Source organism: Myxine glutinosa, chromosome 14 (genome assembly GCF_964187855.1).
Source record: "Myxine glutinosa chromosome 14, kmMyxGlut1.1, whole genome shotgun sequence".
Lineage (NCBI taxonomy): Eukaryota > Metazoa > Chordata > Myxini > Myxiniformes > Myxinidae > Myxine > Myxine glutinosa.
Genome location: NC_136274.1, coordinates 68,120,378 through 68,129,600, shown reverse-complemented (window position 1 = coordinate 68,129,600; position 9,223 = coordinate 68,120,378). Strand labels below are relative to the sequence as shown.

The following is a 9,223-nucleotide window of genomic DNA, read 5'->3' as shown; positions in this document are numbered from 1 at the left end:
TGTTTTTTGGGGGGAAAACATGTGGTTTAAAAATGGTTGGCTAAGTTTTAAAGATGGAGATGTTTCGCAGAACTCTTATGATTATTTATATGAGTGGTGGACTATTCCATGGCGAAGCATTTTTCAGTTTATTGAAAGTTGGATTTTGTAAAATAATGGTTTAATATAACCACAGTAGAAAATAAATATACAGATTTGGGACATTTTGTAAACTTTCGAATAATGAGAAGATTCATAAAATTCATAAAAGGTGGATACTGGGAAACCATCGATGTTGGGGGCAAAGTTATGGGTGGATTTGGTGAGCGGTTTTGGGCAAACGAAGATTAATTTAGATTTATCATAGTTAAGTTCGAGGAAGTTGATTTGAAGCCAGAATGTTATTTGGATGCCAGAAAGGAGAAAGGAGATGCTGAAAGCCAGAAAGGAGATGCTGTTGTCTACTCTGAATGACAGGTGGTGGTATCCAGGGCGCTGAGGAGTTTGTTCACGTTGTAAAGTTTGTTTATTTATTTGTTTATTTAGTTTGTTTATTGTAGAGAAGAGTGCTTTTGGGATTCCGGAGCCAGAGTGGATAATTTGAGAGTAGTAGGTGGAGTAGAGGACATCTTTGCAGTGCTGTAGGTGGTCCTTGTAGGCTTGGGAGTGAACTGATTTGGGTTTAATAGGCACAAGCTGGTCTAAACAGGGTGAGGAGGATGGTGTGATTGATGATGTCAAAGGAGGCGTTGAGGTGAGGAGGATGAAAATGTTGAGGTTGCCGGCGTCAGAGGAGAGAGAAGGTCGCTGGTGATTTTGAGGAGAGCAGTTTCAGTACTGTGGCTGGAGCAGAATCCGGATTGGGATGTTTCATACAGGTTATTGGCAGAGTGGTGATGTTTGAGTTGAGTGGCCACAGCACGTTCCAAAACTTTTGACAGAAAGGGTAGGTTGGAGATGGGTCTGAAGTTATTTAGGGTGTCAGGGTTTAGTCCAGGGTTTTTCCAGAATGGGGGTGAAGTTTCACGAGTTTTTGGGGAAATCGGTATGTGAAGCTGGATTAAGTTGGAACTGCTTGATGAGCCATGGAGATGGATTGGGTTTTGTTGTTGGTTGTCTGGGGGTTCGGTTGTTGCATTGCCAAAGGTTTCTGTGTGGTGGACACACTCGTTGGCTGTTGTCTTGTGTGACGTGGATTGAGATGTATGTGGCTGCGTGTGGCTGCCTGGAGTCGGGAAGGCGGCTACAGTGGTTGATATTGGTTGTGGATTGTCCGGGGTGCTTCGATTTGCATAGGGGGTGAAGATTGGGATATTACATTATTTTAAGTAAGTATTGGCATGAGTAATTACATAAGTAATTATGAGTTATTATGAGTATTAGTTATGAGTAAGTGATTATTACCTTCGCAAAAGCGGAAGGTTATGTTTTGATCGCTGTGTATTTATTTGTATGTCTGTGTGTGTGTGTGTGTGTGTGTGTATGTGTATGTTATTCGCATAACTCAAAAAGTATTCAACCGATTCGCATGAAATTTGGTGGGATGATAGGTTATTATCCGGGAACCATTTGATTAGATTTTGGAATCGATCGGGTCAAAGGTCAAGGTCATGAAAAGGTCATGGATGTGATTACAATATCAAACTTTTGGTGGGATAGAATGGTTTAATTTGAAACAAATCTTCCCGCATGACAACGTAGGTGTGGCTTTGCTACACAGATCTTGTAGTCTTTTATTTTGGCAACAAAAGTAGCTGCGGCGAAGGTATGCGCTCTACCGAGTGCCCGTTCTAGTTTTAGTAAAGTTACATGTTTCGCTGTGTTGTGGATCTGGGGACAAGCTAGTTTGATGGGTACCCTGGGGTCTTCGGCGTGTCTATGTGTTTGGCTGTCTGTTACACCGGACTCTTGAATGGGTTTTCATGAGACGAATTTCAGACATAACAGTGAGAATCTATTTTGAGCGAATCACAGTGGGTGAGGAAAACATTGTGTGTGACCAGACACCAGAACTGACCAGAATTGAAATTGGAAGTAGACCAGGTTATTTCTATTATTTGTTTATTCGTGAAAATAAATAAATAATAGGGGGAGGTTAATGGAGGTTAATGGTGGTTTGTTTGTGTTAATGGAGGTTAATGGTGGTTTGTTTGTGTTAATGGAGGTTAATGGTGGTTTGTTTGTGTTAATTCTAGTTGAAACTCTAGCTGAAGTAATTTTCGTTTATTTTTATTATTTTATTGATTTTTTATGATTTTGATTGATTTTTTGATTTGATTTGAGATTTGAGATGATTGATTTTTATTAATTTTATAATTTTATTTTTATTGATGTTGGAAACAGGTAATGGGATGCTGAGAGAAGGATTGAATTTAATTTGAATTGGACTGGATTAAATGGGATTGAATTTAAAAATTGAATATTGGATAAAATTGGATCCACTTGAAAAAAGTGGATTAGGAAATTGGAGAAAAGGTGTTCTATGAAACTATGAATTGAATGAATTGAATCTATGAATTGGAGACCTGTAGACCAGGCGTTCCCAGGAGACTTGTGGACCAGGTGTTCCACCAGAGGAAAAAGACCAGGTGTTCGTGGAGCACTTCACCTGCAAGAACGCCTTGGAACCAAGGTGGAAGGGACCAGTCCAGGTGTTGCTGACTACACCAACGGCAGTCTTTTGCGAGGGCAAGACTTCGTGGATCCACGCCACGCACTGTAAGTTGGCCATACAAGCACCAGACACTACACCACAGCAACCACAGTAAGGATGGGCCTAATCATAGGTACAATACTATTGATAGCGACAGCAGCTAGGGGAAACTCCGATTCCAATAGATGCGAAAACGAAACCCGACACCTCACCGTAACATGGGGACAAAGAGTATCACTACCATGTTTCGAACAGAAAGCCCTGCACACAAATTGGGTGAACATAAATTGGCTAGCACTGTCGGCAGGGCCTGGACGCGTTGGCATGGTACTACAAAAGCAACGAGAGTTCCGGGAAGACGGGCAAGCTAGCATTAAGACCTTGGCCCAACCAGGATACCAATGGGGAACCCCTGATTTTAAGCTACAAACACGCACGCGCCTAGGGAAAGACATGACCATGCAGGTCCGGTGCAGCGTCTGGACCCCTGGCGCGGCCGGTGGCGAAAAGAACTACATACCATGCATCGAATACATACTCACGCCACAACCCCAGAATAAGGCCCCAAAGAAGGGTGAAAACACATATTGGAAAGTGGCCAGGGAGGTGGCAACAATTCAAAATAGGACACACTGCTGGTCGTGCATGCGCTTTCCCCAAGCAGGCACCACAGGAATACACATGATAGTGCTACCCTTGTCCCTCAATGACCTCTGCTCACAACCTATCGATTCCCCATGTTTAGTCACCACGCTGGAAAGAGAAGGGGTTGACAACGGCAAGAGTTGCAATCGACAATTTAATTATCGCCCGTCAATGATTGCCCATGTGGCCGAGAGGCCTGCCCCCGTCTGGGTCAAACCACAGAAAGGGAGGGTCTGCCTCCAGGGTTCCGGCCACTTGCGTATGGGAGAATCAGAATGCGCCTACACTCTCCCCGGGAAGCTGGGACAAGGGAGCTCGGGGATTACATTACAAATAGTACTGCAAGATAAACACAACCACAACATAACGGCTATAACATTCTCTAGGGGGGTTAGTAGGATTAATGGGGTGGTAAAGGGACTCCAGTGCTTATCCACCCACCTGGTCCCACCCCATGGGACAATGTTTATATGCGGCGACAAGGCTTACCCCTATTTACCAAATAATTGGGGGGGCACATGTTATCTGGGTTCAGTCCTTCCTGACGTTGAGATACTGGATGAGCTAGACCCAAAGTCCTTGGACAGGCGTTATAAGAGGTCAGTCATGAACGAAGATGGAACCACTAAACTACACGGGAGTCTATGGGAAAAGGTGTTTGGTTTCTTCTTCCCAGGAGCGGGCACAGTCATGGATAGCTTCTGGATAGATAAATTGGCTTTGGCCCTAGAAAAGGTGGCAAACGACACCGCTACGGCTCATGACATACTATTGGATACGGTGATTCACATGCGTACAATGGTGATGCAGAATCGGGTGGCTTTGGACATGCTCTTGGCAGAGAAAGGAGGGGTATGCGGAATTATAGAGGGAAAATGTTGCACTTACATACCCGATCCATCTGAAGGAGTGTCAGCCGCAATAGTGAGACTAAGGGAAACTAGCCACGCCCTGACGATCGATCGGATCGCGCGCGAAAATTCTTATACATTTAGCTGGCTCACTGACTGGTTCCGGGGATGGACGGGCACCATAGTGAAGTGGTTATTGACCGCACTGGCTGTGATAATCGGGGTAGTAATTTGGGGGGCACTAATGAAATCTCTAGTCCTCCTCTGTATGAGAAAGTATTTTACAGGATGGAAAGTGAAGAAGCCGCCGACAACGACTATGGCTCTGACCACAGAGGCCGTCGACCTGAACGGGTCCTTCAACAAGGCAGTTGCGACCAACGCTCCAGAAAATTGTATTGAATTTTGTGACGACTGTGATACTTGTGTGGATCCCATGTGGGAACTGGCTGCTGCCTGTATGGATGTTTGTGATGACTGTGATACTTGTGCTGAAAACCCCTTGCGTGTACTGGCTAACGCCTCTTATGTATTACAAGCTGACAGCTGCACGCCCCCTTCCGACCCAACTATGGATCTGATTGCGACACTGGGTCTGGCGGTCGAGGGACCCGACGCGGATGTCCTAGACCCGCAAGCCGACCAGGCGCCCATGGGAGACTTTGACATAAAGGAAGTCCCTCTCTTTTCTCCAAATGTTTTAAGTTCAAATGCTTCAAGTGAATCGGATTTTTACGCTCTGTACCCTGATCAGGAAATTGAGACACAAGATACTGACGACATTTTGTATTCCCCAGAACAGCAGCACGTGAGGGACCTCATGGGCATGACCGTTGATTAACTTCGAAGATCTGCAAGGACTGCGTCTGCAAAGGGTGGGGGGAGCAAGTTCCGCAGGGGAGGTTGTGGGCCCTCTGGCGGGGCAGAACCTCATCTGGACCAGACGTCTTCGTTGTGGATCCGAAACGTTAATGGACTTTCATGTTCTGAGCCCTCAGGTTCAAAGCACGCACCACACGACACGTTCCCTAAATGCACGGGCGAGGCGCTATGGGCGCACGGTATGCCCTCGGGAGATACCCGCATTACACGATTGTCTTTCAATAAAGCCCGATGTGGCACGTTGTCTCTTAAGATACTTTGTCTCGACGAGACAAGAGGAAGGAATGTCAAGTCGTAGATTCATTATTGCTAAGAATTCTGTATAAAACGTCTTGAATAATATGTTATGATTTTAATGTTGCTTATATGCTATTTTCATAAAGTTAATAAAAGGTTTTTGCTTCGTTTTAGTTTAAAATGAGGAAAGGCTCGCTTGGGTCGTGCTGGACAATTGTATACGTGTGCTTTTTCGAGGCTAGATAAGGCCGGTCGTAAAATCACGCTCACATGCGCGTGATTTTGTGTAACGCTAGTAGAATGATTAGATTGCAGACATAAACCTATCGTTAAAACCATATATATTTTGTATTAATCACAGCGACGCTTGACTCTGTATAAACATGCTTTGAATTACTCATTTGAACAAACCCATATATTTTATGGCCTTATCGAAGCCAAAGAATGCACCCTCCCTTTAATGAGTTATATTTTCTGTTTTCTCGGAGCCCAGAGAAACATCTGGTCCAGATAAGGGACGGATGACGGTGGGGGCTAGGGATGACGGTGAGGGACTCTCGCCAGTCGCTTTGTTCTCTCGGAGATTTTCTGATAAACTTGTCCCTATTTATACGGACTGCGAATCAATGTGCTTCAGGAAGGCTAGACGTGGCATGAAGCTGGTTCTTGCTGTAGATGTCTGTCTCCTCCGGATCTGTATAAGTTGGTTTTTAATAAAGCTGCGTCATTTCAAACTGTTTGTGGTTACGGGTAATATATATATTGTTACGGGACCGCGGCGAGGATGTTGTTTGCCGAGCGGATGGCCGCCGCGCCCGAACAGTTACCCCGACTAACCCGATTCCTGAACGTTGGCTGAATCGCGCCACAGATATTCAATGGGGAAAAGACTAAAGCGAAGGATGTGAAGAAGAAGACCACCAGAGCAAAAAGGTTGGAAATGCTACTAAATTTATTCCTACTATTTACACAATCAAAGAAACCAAGGAGAAGGAAGGATAATAAAATAAAATACAGAAGAGGAAAGGTGACACAGTGAAATTTGCTAGCTTATCTAAACAGGCTTAACTTATACCCTGGCCAGAAGAAAACAAAGACGGACTCACACGGGGAATTGCAGAGTGGATTGGCTGGAAGGAGGTGGGTGGCTGGAGGGGGAGGAAGGCACGGAGCTGGCTGGAGCTTGATCCCGCACGGGACGTCGGGCTGGACCTCGACGGCCGCCGATGCCACCGATCCTGTCGTGTGCGCGGGGTAACGGGTCGGAGCTGCTTGGTGGAGCCAACGCTGCTGGTGGGGGGTCCGGCGTGACGGGTTCTCTCTTTCTCTCTCACAAACTCCAGGACTCTCTTCAGGCTCATCTGTGTTCTGATCTCCTCCCTCCTCCTTAGTCCAACCCAGTCCAGCAACTTCCTCTCTTGCTTAGTCCAACTCTTTAATGCAACTCTTCCTCTCTTGCTTAGTCCAACAACAACTTCCTCTCTTGCTTCGTCCAACAACAACTTCCTCTCTTGCTTAGTCCAACAACAACTTCCTCTCTTGCTTTCGAGCACGCTCTATATAGCGCCTCAGGCGATCAAGCCGCTGGTGTCCAGGACACGCCCATCGGTCAGCTCGCCTCGGCCCTGATTGGTCGGCACGGCCCTCTGGCTCCGCCCTTGATGATGATAGGTGGGCACGCCCAGGAGTCGGCAGCTCCTCCCCCTTCTTCTCCAAGCCGACCTCGTGGCGAATGGAGTCGCGGAGGGAACAGTTGGCAATTGTTGGAAGGGGAATGTGAATGAAAGGGGATCTACTCTTATTTCACTTGGTGCAATGGAGTATTTAAATTAATGGAAGACACAGCCTTACACTAATACACATAATAAGGATATAACTACTGAACAGGGATATATGGTGTCCTTCGTGTATGTTTTATGGAATTAACTACGGGAACGCCCTTTGACCTTTATACAACAACAAATGCTGGAAGGAGGGTGACATTTTACAACAATTCATTACACAACAAATAAAATAAAAAAACATTCTCATATCCACAACACTGCACCATCCTCCCCTTAGGCACGTCCCGGCCTATGAACTTTAGCTTTTAGTGTGGCACGTAGGTGTAGTTCCCTCTACATTTAACCTGACCCTGAGTGCGACCGTTTTAAAACATAAATCAATATGTCCCGCTGCTCCATTGCACCCTGCCTAACAGATTCACGCCCACAGCTAACCGAATTGCGGAATGGTCTTCAAACTATACATTTACGGTGGGGGCGCATTATTTACAATGGCTCCTTTATTTACAAAACGCAACCCAGGACCTGTGATTGTTCTTTTGGGGGGGAGACAGTCTGCCCTGCATCGATGCACCATGAAAGCACCCAAAAATGCACCAAAGCACCCTCAAGCACCAATCGGTGCACAGTCACTACAATTCTCAATAAAAATAACCAAACAAACCCTGCTGGTGGTCTCTTGCTCTTCGGCTCCCTCTGCTGGCTAATGCTATCTTCCAGGTGTTGTAATCTTCTTTGCTGGTGGCCTATTTGCAATAAAATACAATGCACCCAACGTGTCCATTTCTTTTATTTATGGCCCACAGGGGGCCGACTATGTATGGTTCACCTGTGGGGCATCGGTGCCCTGTGGCCAAGATCCGCCAGCAAGATCGGGCCTTCATGGCCGGTTCCAGCAGAGGGGCCATGCCCCAACCCATGGGGTCCATAAGTGGTGCTCAGCCACTGACATGTGGTCCATAAGGTGGTGCATTGATGCAGACAGCTGTGGTTGCGAGAGGTTCGGGCGCCCAATGGCGGACTCACGCACGCTCCCCTCGGCGCCCAGTGGCGCACAGTCCTCACGTGGGAGACAAAAGGGGGAAAAGACAGATGAGCGAGGGGTAAGGTCACAAGGGTACACATCAATAAAGGCAATGCAAGGCGAGGTGCGTATGGAGACGGAGCGGAGAAAAGCTCGTCCCTACCGTACGTCACACCCCCTGTCACCTACTCTACCCTTGCCCTTACCCCATATTTACAAAATCTACACCTTTACAAATTCGTTGCTAATGTCACGACTTCCCCATATTTCTCCTACACCAAATTCGTCACCACAATCCCACTAATCAAAATTTGCCATCACCCAATTCATCATCAATCCTCATAAGGAGGAAGAGATGGAACAACGGCACAATGTCACACCCACGTCATGATGCGTCTCACATTCCAAACATCTGCACAAAATAATAAAAACATGGCATGGTGTGGAGGTACGTCATCCCAGGTGAGTGGATGTAGATGGTGCGAGGAGATTCCTAATCCTAACTATCCTCTAAATGACATTAACACACTTTACACTACCCGGGGTCTTTCCCTGCCAATCCATTGACCAACTTACACTATGGGTTCTAAAAACCAATTCCCATTGACCAAACTGTGGTGCTTCTCAATTTGGGGTCCCACTCTCCCGATGCAACTCCCTGTGCCCTTGCACAATTTCAGGACTGGGGCGTGTAGCTCTCCCAGCAGGCCTACCCACCTGCACACCTCCACCACTGTAGTTGCCTCCGAGCTTACCTAGCTCCTCACCCTAACCTATCTAATTGGGGAAGGCCCCTCCTGGCTCTGTCACCCCTTGGTGCCCTCTGGCACTGGGCTACCCGGGTCCGTCCTCCGGATCCTCCGGCCCCATCCACAACAATTACCGGCTCCCAGAGCCCACCTGCGGCCTCACCTGGCCGACATCCTCACAGTGGTGGAGTGCCCAACCAACTACACACACTAACAGGCTACACACCCAGCCATTTCCACAACACTAATGCACCCATCCAATCACCATTCTTCCACCACGCACCACAGATGCCAATATCCAACCACAATTTACCTATACCCTCTACCTAACACTTACACTACCCTCCCCGGGTATTCGTGATGGGGGTCCATTCTCCTTTCCCCCATCCACACCTTAGCACCATCCACTCCACTCCCCA

The 9,223-nt window shown here is 46.9% G+C and overlaps 1 long non-coding RNA gene across 1 annotated transcript; it reads left to right on the top strand.

Annotated features, from left to right (window-relative positions):
* The first annotated feature begins 787 nt into the window (after window positions 1-787).
* Window positions 788-5,981, top strand: LOC144888842 (uncharacterized). Its single transcript, XR_013621404.1, has 2 exons — window positions 788-2,113; window positions 2,144-5,981. It is a non-coding gene; the product is annotated as an uncharacterized LOC144888842 (long non-coding RNA).
* The last annotated feature ends 3,242 nt before the right edge of the window (window positions 5,982-9,223 follow it).